Source organism: Ambystoma mexicanum, chromosome 2p (genome assembly GCF_040938575.1).
Source record: "Ambystoma mexicanum isolate Mex_15411 chromosome 2p, UKY_AmexF1_1, whole genome shotgun sequence".
Classification (NCBI taxonomy): domain Eukaryota; kingdom Metazoa; phylum Chordata; class Amphibia; order Caudata; family Ambystomatidae; genus Ambystoma; species Ambystoma mexicanum.
The window spans coordinates 699,515,924-699,530,201 of record NC_090923.1 but is presented as its reverse complement, the minus strand read 5'-3'; positions in this window follow the sequence as shown (position 1 = coordinate 699,530,201).

Genomic DNA, 14,278 nt, shown 5'->3' with positions numbered 1-14,278 from the left:
CTAAAAAGATATGTATGACAAGATTTATCTTTGAGATATATAAAAGTCCTTACTGGTGCAAATTACAGCAACCAGGCACATTATCATCTCAAACATGTATTAAATAAAATAATAAATGTGGTGCCAGTCATACAGCATACAGCTGCTAAGCTGCTAAACTGAAGTATGGAATCAACACACAACAACACATTGCTCAAATTATTTTAAAATCAGATAAGGCAAATGCTGCTACATCCAGTTCTCTGCCTTATTTGTTTGAAGCACAGACATGAATATGTATAAAAGCGTAATACTTTAAGTGCAATGTGTCAGCAATTTTGAGTTTTGGGAGGAATTGCCATCTGGCAAGGATGCAAAGTCCTGCCATTTTTTGATTTGTATTGAATAATAACATGATACGCATAGTTCTGTCTCTGAAAGGGTAATCTGCTGATCAGATTCACCTTTCATGAGCAGCATACCAAAAGCGTAGCATGTATCTGTGTCTGTGGCCTGCTGCATCAGTATCCTGATTGGTAGACCCTACTCAGCTAATGGCACCGAGCAGTCCCAGAGGTCATAGATGCCAATTTGAGAGCAGTAGAGACAAACAATTCTCCGCCACTCTGGGGGCATTTAAGATATTCATCCCTGTACCAAAGCGGTGATGAAGTAACCCATGATGGTGGCAGGATAAACTATGGCTATAGCTTGGTTTAGGCAAAGTGCATGGTACTACTTATGATCATGACCACCACATCCCAATTTTTATCACACATTTATCAGCTCCTGAAATTCAGCTTTGCTCTGGAAGGTAATGTGTTTTCTAGTCAGCCGGGAGTAGCATGCCAAATGGCAGGACAAAAATATGGAAGAATTGGCCACCTCTTTGATCTGTTTGGGAGGGCTGGCAACACCCGCTGCCCAAGACAGCCATGCAGCACAGCCATGCAACAGGCAGCTGTCCTTGGCTGGGGCATCATAGGAGCACACCCATTCAAAAGGAGTAGCCAGTATCTCTAAAGGCCTTAGTCTCAGTGAGAAGGGAACGGGGTAGGTTTATGATACGCAGGAGTGCTTTGCTCAAAGGAAGTAGACTTCCACCATGTGGGTTCTCTCTGTATCTCTCTCCTTTTCCTGTCCCCTCCGCTTCTTCTTGAGCAAAGGACTTTGGGTGTTACATCAGAGGGGAAATGTGTACTCCATCCAGGATCAGGGAATCGACCACTAAGGCAGATAAGTGCTAGACCAATCACCTGCATACTTGTTGCCTTAAAGTAAAGGTTCTCCCACCCTATCTGCAAATTCTCTCAGATCCTCTTGGATCCTTTATGGCTGCAAAATCACTCTGAAGAACTTTCTAGACTTCTTTTGTGAAAGTTATACTTTACCAAGACCCCAGCCTGAGGTGGAGGAGTCATCCAAGACAGAAGGGAAATCTGTTCCTTTCCCACTCCCAGGGAAGCTTGGGAGTTATCTTTTACTGTGGATCTGCACCAGAATCTCCTGATCTGCAAGAGCATGCCCTAAACATAACCATCCATTCCTAGAGCCCCTCTGAATGGGCCTCTCAGTAACTGAAGGGCAAGACCAGCCGAAGCTCCCTGTTCTACTGAAACAAACTGGTCACTCTGCATTCACAGTACCTGGAACAAGAGGGAAGTAGCCGGCGCTGGTTGTTGCATTCCTCTACCACTTAGAACATGGTTCCGCTTTCAACCAGCTCCGCATTGCATTGTGTCCTAGCTACAGCTCATCACCGCTAGGTCTAAAGCAACTTCTCATTGCTGGGATCTGAACCAAATCACTGGAGAGTCACAGGCTGATTCTTACTAGGGGTTACAACCATTGATCGACCCAGCTACCCCTTGACCTATCGTCTCATCCACTGTACCTCACACACTCAAAACCATTTTGATGACCGTCACCCACCGAATTTGTGATGTCATCTTTGATGTCCTGGGTGTTAATCGTAGCAGTGCATGGTGGTGACATGAGTATGGTTGCATAACATACCATAACTGGAACATTTGTTCGATTTTACCTTGCGACCATAACATCATTTTAAACATTTTTCCAATTCATTTCAGTATTTTTTAGTAGTGCAACTTAACCATAAGATTCCTTTAACAAAGATTTTTCATTAATTGCATAGGTTTGTATTACTGCAACTTAATCATAACAGCCCGTTAACAATGTTTTTTTCACTCAAAATAAACCTTTGCAACAAGGATGGAACGTGTGGTGTGTAGTGTTTATGGCTCGACAACACAATTCTGTAAATAAGTCCATGTTTCTCAATGTTTCTGCACTAGCACTTTCTAAAAAATGCATGTTTTGCATATATATATATATATATATACACATATTACATGGCCACGCTAGTGGCCATTTAGTTATGGTTAAAAATGCTGTTTCCATAGGAAGAGCACTTTTTGGGCGGCTTATAACTTCGCTCTCCCTGGACGGATCCTCACCAAACCTAGCAAAAAAAGTGTTTGGGTCACTCTGAAATTTTTTGCAAGGTTTGGTGAGGATTCGTCCAAGGAGGGCAAAGTTATAGGCGGGGTCCCAAAACTTTTTTTTTCCTCATAGACTGAATGGGAAAAAAATGTTGCTCGCGTCTACAGCCCAAACCGCTGGACGGAAAATCCGTCCAGTAGTTTTTTTTTAAATGACCAAAAAGTAGGTAAAAAAAAATTAGTGATATCTGTGTTAGGTCTGCGGACACACTTCCCTGTTCGCTCCGCGGACAGTGTCCTGATTGGCCAATCGGCTTGCGTGATGTTCGCGGACATGCAACGTGTTCGCTGATTGGATGGCGTGGAGCTTGAAGCGCGTCAGATTTTCAGTAGCGCCTGCCATCTTGGATTCACGGTCGTCTGCGGACAGCGCGGTGAAACTTTGTTCAAAATTTGTATTTAGTAGAGTGTGTTGGTGTGGGTGGGAGTGTATGAGATGTGTTTTTTATGTGTTAGACTTTTTTTGTGTTTGATTTTTCTGCGGACATCATGGGTGTTCTGAAATGTTCTAAATAAACTGAATGGGGGGTGTTCTGAGGACTCAATATGTGTCCGTTTTGTTCACAAGCAAACTGAAACTGTTCTAAGAACACTCGCAGTGTCCTGAAATGTTCGCAAATAAACAAAATGGGGGTGTCCTGAGGACGCTGTCCGTATTGTTTTCTGTCAAGTTGAATGTGTTCTAAGAACACTTGCGGTGTCCTGAAATGTTCGCAAATAAACAAGATGGTGGTGTTCTGAAGACGCTTCTAAGAACACTCGCGGTGTCCGGGGAATGTTCGTAAGGGGTGTCCTGAGGACGCTGTCCGTATTGTTCTCTGTCAAGTTGAATGTGTTCTAAGAACACTCGCGGTGTCCTGAAATGTTCGCAAATAAACAAAATGGGGGTGCTCTGAAGACGTTTCTAAGAACACTCGCGGTGTCCTGGAATTTGCGTAGGGGGTGTCCTGAAGGCGTAGTCCGTATTGTTCGCTGGCAAGTTGAATGTGTTCTAAGAACACTCGCATTGTCCTAAAATGTTCGCAAATAAACAAAATGGGGTGTCCTGAGGACACTGTCCGTATTGTTCGTTGTCAAGTTGAAAGTGTTCTAAGAACTATCGCGTTGTTCTGAAATGTTCGTAGGGGTTGTCCTGAAAACGCTGTCCGTATTGTTCGCTGGCAAGTTAAAAGTGTTCTAAGAACACTCTTAATGTCCGCGGACATTAAAAGTTTCCATAGACCATAGTTGAAATGTTTGACTCTATGGATGTGATATGCTGCGGTGGTTGTTGCCAGGGCATAGAGTCTTGGGTTCATACATGAACCCAAGACTGTATGCCCTGGCAACAACCACCGCAGCATATCACATTCATATTTGCTTGTACCTTTGGGTGAAAAACAAATGTATAAGGAACAAAGGTATTAGATACTATGGATGTGATATGCTGCTATGTTTCTCCTTATTATTGTATACTTAGAGTTTGGTCTAGTAACCGGAGTACATGTATTTCTTGTTAATTTCTGTGATAAAAGAAAATAGTATGTTAGTATTAGTATTTTGTAATGACTTATTACATTGTATAATAAAATATATATATTTTTTTTGACCCTCATATTTAGTAGATTACAAATCAGAGTACTGTGCAATTTGCTCAGTTTCTGTATTTGTTGCTAAAATCATTGGGTCTGTGGGAGAAAAAAAAATCCATGTTGGGTTAAAAAAAAAACCTTTTTCTGTTATGCTACAGTTTATTTGTTTGTTTGTTTTCAGTGTTCTCTTGTTGTTTCTGGCTAATGCTTTATACTTTGGCTTGTTGTATTTTTTTGGAGCAGTAACATAGTATTTATTTGTTTTAATATTATAAAATTTTGGAGCAGTTAGATACCAATTGGCGTATTCTAACTGTCTATTTTTTTGATATATTTTAGTGATATTGATTTATCTATTTGGATATTGTTAAATTTTGGGACAGTTAGATACCAATTGGCGTATTCTAACTGTGTATTTTTGGTCTAATTTAGTGGTATTCATTGATCTGATTAGTTGTTGTAGAATCTTTGAGCAGTTAGATAGCTTTTTGAGTATTTTAACAGTTTATATTTTTTTAACACACGTTTACTTAGGGTTTAAATTCAGTTTAGTTATCAAATTTTGGTTTTAAGAACATCAAATAAGCGTTTGCAAGATTTCCTGGTAATCTCTGCTTTAGAGTAATGGTACTATCATTACATTCAAACCATCCACATTTCTTTTTTATATATGCAGTGTAGTGCCCTGAATTGGTTGTGGCTCCTGCGTGGTAGATTATACCTATTGTTGTGAAGGTTTTCTTACCAAGTGATATTTGACCATGTGTAAATCCAGTCCGCTTGCAGTTGTTTTTGGTACCATCTGCATTGTAACGTAGAAGCATTAGTATTATGTATTTACTATGTGTTTGTATTACTAACGTGGAGCGATTATCTGAATTGCAGGTAGAGCATAATCTACCATGGTTTGCATTTTGTACAAGTCGCTGAAATGGAATGGATTCACAATTTGGTATTGATATATATATGAAGTGTTCATTGAGGATTTCTTCTTGTGTCACATTGTTGCAGAGAGTGCATGTATGTTTCCACATGTCTGAAATATTTCATTTATAGTTATGTTTTTGTTTTCCAGTACTTGTAGTGAGTACATTAGAAATTCTTGGGGATCTTCCTGTGACTTTAAAGTGAATTTCACCATTCCAGCACAGTAGTCCAATTGTTGTTTTATTCCACTATAGGTGTTGTCAGGATTGTTTGCTGCATTTCTGTGAAGTACTAACATTTGCAAACACAATGGGTCTGTACTGTGTAAGTAAATGTTGTCAACAATTGGTGGTAATTGAAATAGAATATTCATTGCTAGATATGCGTAGCAATTTACACCAACTATATTTGAGAATTTAAATGGTCCAGGTAGTTCTGTATCTAACTGATTTTTTTGGAGTTTGTCTTCCTTCTTTAAAGAAGTACCTGGTTTACTTTCCCTAATTGATTATTTTTTGCTTGTGGTACTTAATGAAGTATTAGTTTCTTTTACTCTCTTTGGAGGATTTGCAGTGACATCCTGTTGCATTTCTGTTTGATTTATTTTTCTTTTATAACGTTTTACTTTTTGTGGAACAGAATATGTGTTTAGGTGGGGGGTGTATAGTGAGCGAAGTCTATTGTATTCTAAAATGCAAGGAATATCAGCGTTTATTTTACATGCATCAAAGTTGATTAGAAATATACTGTGAAGTGTACGTAAGCGTGATAGTGCTACATAGCTCATGCCTTCTTTAAAGACTGTGTTACCAATATCTATCATTGCTTTGTCTAGGGTAAGACCTTGTGATTTATGAATCGTGACTGCGTATGCAAGAGTTAGAGAAAATTGTTCTCTGCGTACATACATATCTTTGAAGAGAAGGAATCTAGCTGTTGAGCGTCCTATCCTTTTTACTTCTGAAAGTTTGTCAAAGAGTATATTGACAAACTGAATTTTGTTGTCGCGTGGGTATGTTTGAAAGCCAACAACTGTACCCAGTGCTCCATTAACTAGTCCTTGGTCCACGTCAAGGTTATGTTTAAGCATTACTCTGCAATTTAAGGATAGTTTTAATATCTTTTCTAAGCCTGCTGTGTTTGAGATTGATTTTTCTAAACTATTTAGTCTTGTTGTGGCTTGGTCACACATGGGTAGTGTCATACCATGTACATCTAGTTTGTCTGTGGCGCTAATTTCCATGATTGGTTGCATTTCTTTACTTAGGATGATTTAATTGATTTTGAAACAGCTTGCAAGAGTTGGCATTAAGGCCATACAATTGACATTTTTGTGGGCTAATTGTTCCATAACATCTGTAGCACATGCATTATCACCATAAAGTGCATTAATGTGGCTGGTTTTCAATATTGCTTCTGCTTCTTTAGAAAGTATACCAACTCTGATACTTTTTAAAATGTTGGCATAAGTGAGATCTGCAGATTGCTGCATGTTTTCTGTTAATTCTCTGTATTGGAAATGTTGCCAAAGGTTGACATTTCCAATGCTGCCAACAGTTTTACGGCAGAGTTTGTGTCCTAATGTTTTAAAAATAGGCTCACCTTTTACTGGTGTTAATTGAAGCAGATCTCCAAAAACAATATTGTGTTTTCCTGCAAAGAGCTCTTCATAGTCTGTTTTGAGTACGTATTGTAATCTGAGGTGAATCAAAGCTAACATCAGGTTGGAGACCATGCTCACTTCATCTATTAGTAGCATTTCCATTTGTTTCAATACTCTGCGTAGTTCTATTGCAGCTTCTGCAGAAAGTTTGTAATAGTCTAATTTGTTCTGGTGTTCTACTGGTAATAGTAGTCATCGGTGTAATGTAAGACCACCTATGTTGTAGGCAGCTAAACCTGTGGGGGCAGTGACAACAGCTGACAGTTTGTTGTATGTCAATTGTTGAAGGAACTTACTAATGATTTTGATTAGGAATGTTTTGCCAGAACCAGCTTCACCACTGAGGTACAGTAGTATAGGTTTATAATTATGGCAGGAACATTCTTTATTTTCATGTTTTACACCATGTGCAATTTGTTTTGTTATTTCTTGAAAAATGCTACTTTGCTCATTGTTTAGTTTTGATTGTAGTATAGTTAAGTCTTCCTTATCTTCATACTGGCGCTTGGTGTTTTCTACTTCTATCATAGCTAATTCTGCCTCATTTATTATTAGTAGTTCTCCCAGTGGTTCTTGGTTTCCTGTTACAGAAGGTTGACTACTGTCGGGAGTGTCCTTATCTAGTTGGGCTTGGAGTTCTTCTTCATGTTGCTGTTCATTGTGCAACATTGTTTTGTACTGTGTAAAGTTTACATCAGTTATAGTGCTTTCATTTGCTTTGAAACCATCCTCATATGAGTCATAGTTATCTAGTAATTGTTCTTCTTTTCTCCATGGTTTGAAGAGTTGTAGCAGGGACATGTAATATACTTCTTTATGTTGAGGAGTCTTTAATGACAATTTGATTTGATTAATTAAATTTGGTTTAGTGAGTTTAACTAAGCTGCCTTCACAGTTTGTCACTCTATATTTACCTTTTTTTTCATCAGGTTTCATATTATTTTTGTATGTGTAGTTTTGTGCTATGTGGTATAGACACATGTTTTCCAAAGTATTACTTCTGTTTGGGTAGTATGTGTCCAATAAATTGTTTTTTAAAATGTCTTGGCTGTTGGGATCATGTTTGGCTATTGTTTCTATAGCTTCATATGATTTTAGAACTCTTTTTCTAGATTTAGCTGGACCAAGACTTAGCCATACTATATTTTCAGATTTACCATACAATGCAGTACAAGTTAAACGATCAGCTGCTTCATATGATCCACATTCTCTATGGGTGAGCATTTTTATGCCCAAGCTGTATAATTTCTGAGATACTGTTTTATCTGATGACAGGTTATTCCAGAGGTCTTGGAGCTCTGTCTTTTCTGCTTTAGTTAAGTATGCTGTGACATATCGTGCAACTGCAGTAGAATTGTCTGCAATGTACTGCACATCTATGTTTGCATTCCATAAGTGGGCAATGATTGAATTATAATCATTGATATATTTTTCTTCTTCTTTTCTTTTTATGTAATATGTATTTTTAGGTGACTTACCTTTAACACTATGTCTAACTGAAGACATGAGGTTGTTCACTTGACCTGTATTTGTAACTGGTCTAGGGAAACCAAATCGGCATTTGGTGTAGTATTTCCCTTTGTTTTTGTATTTGCGACGACAATATTTTCCACATTTGTGTCTTTGAAATTGTAAAAGGTGTGCATGAAGATCACTATTTGTGGCTTCTGATGGAATTTCACAAGTGTTATATTTTTCAATAAACTGTAAAACAGTGGCATCACTGTCTTGACCAAATTTAGGAGCATCTTTAATCCATAAAAGCATGTGGATATGTAGTGCTCCTCTGGCTTGGTATTCTTTTCTCCAAAAGAAGTGTTGGACTTCTCCAAGGGGAGGAACAGTTTTATTACAAATAAAATGTAGCATAGCAATGAAGCGATGGTGAAAATATCTTGAAACATTAACAGGATCCAAAGAACAAAGTTCTCCAGGTGTTAGTATATCTATGTTTGTTTTGTTTTTATTTGATATGCGTAGGAAATCATGTATACTTCCCATGCATATTCTGCACAACTTAATGTAACAAACCAAGTGGGTGGGCCAAGGTTTCTGATCATACAACGTACATCTCCATGACATCGAAACCAGTACTCTTTAGTACCACGCATATTTGCTAATAGATTTGTAATATTTGATTGTAAAACCTCATCCTTTTGTTGCACTTTTTCTAATAATTGTGTAGCTGTCATATTTTGAAAGTGTGATCCTGATTTTAATATGTGTGCAACTCCGTAACATAAAGTTGCTAGTTCACTTTCAAAGAGTAGGTGGAATATGTATTCCACATTTTGTCTAAATCTGGGATCTTCAGAATACACCCGTAATGAGCGGTATTCTGAAGCTGACATTTGAATAGGTCTATCATCATACCTTCCTCCTTTGCCAGTAGGAAAGAGTAGAGGAAAAGCACGTGCTTCTATACTTTTTTCCCATATGCTGATTGGCGATCCTTTTGTTTGACGCATTGGGTAAGTTTCCAGTGCATCTTCTACGGTGTCATTACAGTGCAAAGGATGAATTGTATAATGGTCTAAAGTATTTGATATTGTAGCAGGATCTAGTAGCTCAAATTGACCAGCTTCTTGTGTTTCTTGAATTATTTCAGTTGTATCTTTCAAGTTTTCTTCAATATTAATTTCTTTGTAATATTCATTATTCTCTTTAAGATATTGGAAGGCTTGTCTAACTTTAAATAAATCTACCAGCTGTTGCCATATTTTTTTGTCTTTTATAGGTACTCCATTTACTAAGATAATTAAAGATTGCTGCATTGGATGTTGCACTCCTAGAGTTTGCACATTTTCTTTTAGATCTAATGGTAAATAAACTACTTTTCCACGAATGCCTTTTACCAATCCAGAGGGAGGTAATTTTGCTGTTTTTGGTTGAAGGCGTATTATTGCTTGAAATTGGTGTACTGTTTGAATTATGATGCTCTCATATAAATGAAGATGTTGTAGGGGTTTTGGTACTGGGTATAATTCCAAATTATTTGTGATAGCACGTGAAGGAGTTTGGTTGTTGTCAAGTTTTGTAGTGCAGTAACTGCAAAGTATTAAGGGCTCAGTTATTTCGTATTTGTTTTCTGCTACAAGGCGGAGAGCGAATTCAAACCATTTAGAATCTTCATTGTCTTCTATTTTGTATGATAGGTCTACAGTTTTTGTGTTACTTTTATAAAAAGTTCTATGGCAACATACACATACATGGTTTGGTACTTCAGCTGATGTACTTTTAAATTTTAGTATTTCTTTTTTGTATGTGTTTAGCAAAAGGTTACCATGTGTAGAATTGTTGCTTAATTGGTTTAAAGCTATTTCATTCTGTAAATGGCTTTCACTTCCAAAATATTTTTTCTGGATATAGTGAATTTCTTCAAGTAGGTCTTTTGCTGTACCATGTAGAAGGATGTTATTTAACTTTGCTAGTGCTAAAGCAGGACTTTTAGCATAGTACAGTTTACAGACTAGATTTCTTATAGTTGAATGATGTGTTGATATCCTTTTGATATCATGGAAAGTGGTTTTACAAGTAGGTCCTGTAATGCAGGCCAATGAATGTCCTTGTAATTCTCTGTAGTTGCGTACTGGACAGGTATCCATATTTTGCAGTAATTTAATTTTGATTTTGTCTTTGCTTTTTACATATTTATTGAGGAATTGGCGTAAAGATTTGAAACATTGTTTGGGAATGTTACACATTGACGTGCATGGCCATTTGTACACTAGACGTTCTGATTCAGTTGAATGGAGGGGTAATTCTAAGTTTTCAGGGCATATTTTTGTAAGGAGTACTTCTTGTTCCATTATGGTATTATTCACTTTTTCATAACCTCGACCACTACTATGTATGGCAATTGTATTTGTTTGCTTTTGTTTGTACGCTTCTTCATTAAAATATGGTTCTGTGCTCGTAGTGTGATTGCATTCACCTCCACAGATACTTAAGAAGTTATTTCTGTTGACATTTCGCTTATTGAGAAGTCTTTTTTGTAATTTAGTTATTAGTTTTGTTAGTGGTTTCATTTTGTTTAACAGTAAAATAAATAACTTTCTTTTGAGAAGAATTGCACTGTCCATCAACACTTCTAAAATTAATTTCCTACGATAGGTTTTAAGCATTGAACCTGATTTCTCTCCTGTTTTTATAAGATTTTGAAGGACTTTGTGACGGTACATTTTGGCTAAAATACTTTTCTTGGTATGCTTACTTTGCACTATATTAAAATTTGAAGAAGTAGTTTTATCTGTAGTGATAGCTGATTTTCTGTTAATTGTTTTTTGGTTTGTTTTACATTTTGATAGAGGAGGCAAAGTTTTTGTACTTGAAACTTCTTGTGTTTCACTAAATGACTGTATTAGCTGTTTTGTTTCTGTTTGATGCTTATGTTGGACACTTTTATTTTCATTTGCTCTACTTTTGCGTTGCTTTCTACGGACTTGACTTATGGTAGGCATTCTTTAGGGTATGTTCAAAAAAATAAAGAAGAGATGGGTTGGGGTGTTCTGGAATGTATGTGTGCTGTGTGCATGAGTGTTTGAGTAAGATGATAAAGATGTATGTAATGGTGTGTGATTGTGCATTAGGAACTACAACTAGTAGGGATAGGTATTCTTGAATTCATGTGTTACTAAACTGGGGTTCAGATGACAAAAAAAGTAAGCTAGTCGTGTGGAAAAGTACAAATAGTAAATCTAATGTATACAATTATAACAGTTGTTTGTTCTATAATATGAAAATTGTAGCGGTTCAGTTGGGTAATTTGTGTGTCCAAAAATAGGAATTTGTGGGCCATTCTGGCTGTAAATCGCTGTTTAAGACATGGAGATTTTTGGACAAAATGGTACACAATCTCTATTTTTAGGCACCGAAATAGCTTGTATTAACGTTATAGTATGTTTGATTAATAATACAAATATTATGGTGATATTCTACTTACTTTTTTTCTTAAATTAACAGGTAACTTCTTAGTTCTTCTTTGTTCTTCAAATTTGGCTGCTTCTTTTCAGGAGACTGGTCTTCACTGCAATTGTAAAAGCTTCAAATTAGTAACTTTGTTTGTATATAGTGCTGTTTTTAATTTAGATATTGATTTTTTTAATTGAAATCCTCAGTGCCTTCTTTAAAACCATTAAACTAATTTATTTACATAAGATACCTTGCATCAGTTTAGTACATATGATATGTTCTTAATGAACAAATTGTATTGAATGACTAACTGTAGCAAAAAAAATATCGTTACTATGTCTTGTGAAATGTATAATATACCAGTGAATACCACTATTTCTGTAAGTAAGCTGTTCTAGGTAATAGCGCCTCAATGTCATTTCTAAATTAAAGTAATTAAGTAAATAAATAAATAAAAACAAAAAAATATGAAATTGTATAAGTATTTTTTTAAAGGTTTAAACATAGATTGTGCTTGCATGCAATTTTGTTTGAATATATATAGTCTATATATTTCATTTAAAAAATGTTAGTTTAACATGATTTGAGTGTGTGTGTATAAAGAAAGTAAATAGTATAAAGGTTTATAAGTGATAGTTGATTTTAGGAAATTGAAAAAAATATGGTAAATTCATTTTACAGATTACACAAGCTAAAAGTCTGTTTGAAAATGTGTTCATCTACTGTACAGAAAATATGCATACCTGAAGTTTGTGTTCATGCATATGGATATGCATGGAGCTGCATGTAGAAATCTTGGAGACTTGTACAGTATTTCTGGTACATGGTGCTTGCCAATGATATGACACTTATACTCAGAGAGATTCGCAGTACATTTGCAGTGCTGATCTATGATGATGCAGTTAGATGTAGAGGTCTTGAATGTGATTGGTGCAGGGTCATGTGATTTTTTTAGCTACATCCAATGAGTGAATGGCAGAGAGAGTGAAGTGGAAATGGTAGAAGGGCTGTTCATGTTACGATATGTCCGTGGACATGGCGGTAGTTCGCGGACATCGGGAGTTACATCCAGGGATTTTGGGTTCAGAAGTCATGCAAATGAGAATAAGCACTGAAAGGGATTGGTCAGGAAAGTTTGGTGGGTGTGTTGTGTCAGGAGAGAGTTTCTCAGATACTCTTTTTGCTGAGAGAACAAAAGATAGCTATGGCTGTGTGTTTCAGAAAACAGATTGTTTGGATTTTGGGAGATTCATGGATACATTGGTTGAAGGTGCATGCAGAAAGCTGTGGAGTAGCTGTAGATCTTGGATTCCCAAATGTGGAAGTACACTGGCATGGAGTACGTGGAATGAAGTGTTTGGACTTGCTACCTCTCTGTGCTACTTTGGAGACAGAGCAACATCCAGACATAATTGTAATTCATTGTGGAGCGAACAGTTTAGGACATGTGACTGGAATTTCTTTGCAATTTGCTATGAAAGAAGGACTTGTGAAGGTTATGGACATGTTTCCTAATTCTCAAGTGACATTTTCACGGATTGCAAAGAAACAAATGTGGCTTCGTTCTTCTTCATTTGGTCCACAAATGGAAAAAGCAAGGCGCAATGTTAATAAGGCTGTTTGTGCCTTTCTAAGAGATTTTGGCATGTCCTCTTTTCACAATGAAAATATTAATTTCCGTAGTACATACATTTTTCGCAGAGATCGAGTCCATCTTACTTATGCTGGCAATCCGATTTTTCTGAGAAATGTACAAAATGCATTGCAACCTTTTTTGGAATTACAACAACCATTTTGAAGTAGGTGTTAAGCATTTATAATTTTTGACTTACAAACACCACCCAAAGGCTCTTTTCAGAGCCACCACTTCTTCCCAGAGAAAATTGCAATGTTTGTGATGGGGTAGCAACCCAATTTTTTAAATGTTCGCGAACTGTCCGCGGACTTCTAAAAAATGCAAAGGGCCCTGCTTCATTTATTTTCACTTCTATTTTTTAACTGTGAAAGGCGGCTCTGAAAAGAGCCTTATTTTTTTTGATTTTTGATATTTTGTATTTTTTTGGTTTTTTATACATGACACACTAGGAGAGGAGGGGAAAGGAAGGTAAAGGAGGGGGCACCAACCACAGGGATAAGAAAGGGCGAGCTGAGAGAGGAAGATGTAGAGTGGGTTTTATTTGGGTAGTGAGCAGATCTTCTCGTGCTCTGAGACGATAGTCTCAAAAGCACTACGAAGTCGCTCCCCCCTGCAGAGTACTGTGTCACAGTACATACATACAACGGTGACCCTCGAAAGGTAAGGGTCATCAGCATTCTGTATGGCCTGTGAGGCAGCTTGAGGAAGACGCTGTCCCACATAGGTGGTCCTTGTGGTGACAGGATCAGAAACAGAGGATGAAGTAGATGAAATCAACCTGCTACGTTCTTCGCAAGGTACAACCCTGCGAATAGCCCCAGAGTGAAATGACCACAGGTGTCGCTTCATAGTAGTGGTCCCAAAGCTGTACTTACCGTGCTTCCCGCGACTGAGTATCATTTTGCACTCATTGCAGGTAACACGGTTCGCACGAGCCTTAGGAACATTACCATGAATGGTAAATAACCGCCACACCCAAGACTCACGCCTAGCACGGGTAGTAGGGTTTTCCTCTACCTTATTCTCATCATCCTCTTCTTCCTCCTCTGCATCCACACTCCTGTTCCCC